The sequence below is a fragment of the Propithecus coquereli genome, unplaced genomic scaffold (genome assembly GCF_000956105.1).
Source record: "Propithecus coquereli isolate 6110/MARCELLA unplaced genomic scaffold, Pcoq_1.0 Scaffold91, whole genome shotgun sequence".
NCBI lineage: Eukaryota > Metazoa > Chordata > Mammalia > Primates > Indriidae > Propithecus > Propithecus coquereli.
Window position 1 is genome coordinate 223,945 of NW_012155396.1, and position 1,593 is coordinate 225,537.

The following is a 1,593-nucleotide window of genomic DNA, read 5'->3' on the forward strand; positions in this document are numbered from 1 at the left end:
AACAGACCAATATCAAGTAACAAAATAGAGGCGGCAATAAAAAATCTCCCAAAAAAAGAAATTCCTGAACAAGATAGTTTCTCAGTTGAATTTTACCAAACCTACAAAGAAGAACTGTTACCTAAACTGCAGAAATTATTTTATAACATAGAGAAGGAAGAAATCCTCCCCAATTCATTATACAAAGCCAGTATCATCCTGATACCAAAGCCAGGAAGGTACACAACAAAAAAAGGAAACTACAGACCAATATCCCTTATGAATATAGACACAAAAATTCTCAATAAAATCCTAGCAAACTGAATTCAGCTGCTCATCAAAAAAATAGTCCACTAGGACTAAGTGGGCTTCATCCCAGGGATGGTTCAACATATGTAAACCTATAAATGTGATTCACCACATAAATAGAAACAAAAACAAAGACCATATGATCCTCTCAATAGTTGCAGAAAAAGCATTTGACAAAATTAAGCACCTTTTTATGATAAAAACTCTAAAGAAAATAGGCATAGATAGAACATGCCTCAATATTATAAAAGCCATATATGATAAACCCACAGCCAACATCATACTGAGTAGGGAAAAACTGAAAGCATTCCCAACTGGAACCAGACAAGGTTGACTATTGTCACCACTTCTGTTCAACATAGTGCTAGAAGTCCTAGCCAGAGCAATCAGTCAAGAGAAGGAAATCAAGGGTATCCAAATGGGGAAAGAAAGGGTCAAACTATTGTTTTTTGCTAATGATATAACCCTATATCTAGAAAAACCCAAAGTTTCTGCCAAGAGACTCCTGAAATTGATAAATATATTCAGCAAAGTCTCAGGCTACAAAAACAATGTACATAAATCAGTAGTATTCCTATACATCAACAACAGTAAAGCTGAGAATCAAATCAAAGACACAATACCTTTCACAATAGCAACAAAGAAAATAAAATACCTAGGAATATATTTAACCAAGGAGGTGAAAGACTGCTATGAGGAGAACTATAAAACACTGAGGAAGGAAATTGGAGAGGATATAAACAAACGGAAAAACAGATCATGCTTACAGATTGGCAGAATCATCATTGCTAAAATGTCTATACTATCCAAAGTGATTTACAGATTCAACACAATCCCCATTAAAGCACCATCATTTTTTGTAGATCTAGGAAAAATAATTCTATGTTTTGTATGGAACCAGAAAAGACCCCGAATAGCCAAAGCAACCTTAAGCAAAAAGAACTAATCAGGAGGCATCACTTTACCAGACTTCAAGCTATACTACAAGGCTATAGTAACCAAATAGGATAGTACTGGCACAAGAACAGAGACCTAGACCAATGGATTAGAACAGAGAACCCAGATATAAAACCATCATCATATTGCCATGTGATCTTGGCAAAGCAAACAAAAACATACACTGGGGGAAAAAGTCCCTATTCAATGAATGGTGCTGGGAAAATTGTAGAAGACTGAAATGGGATCCACATCCTTACCACTCACAAAAATTAATTCATGATGGATAACAGACTTAAACCTATGGCGTGAAACTATAAGAATTCTAGAAGAGGTCAGAAAAACTCTTATAGATATCAGCCTAGGCAA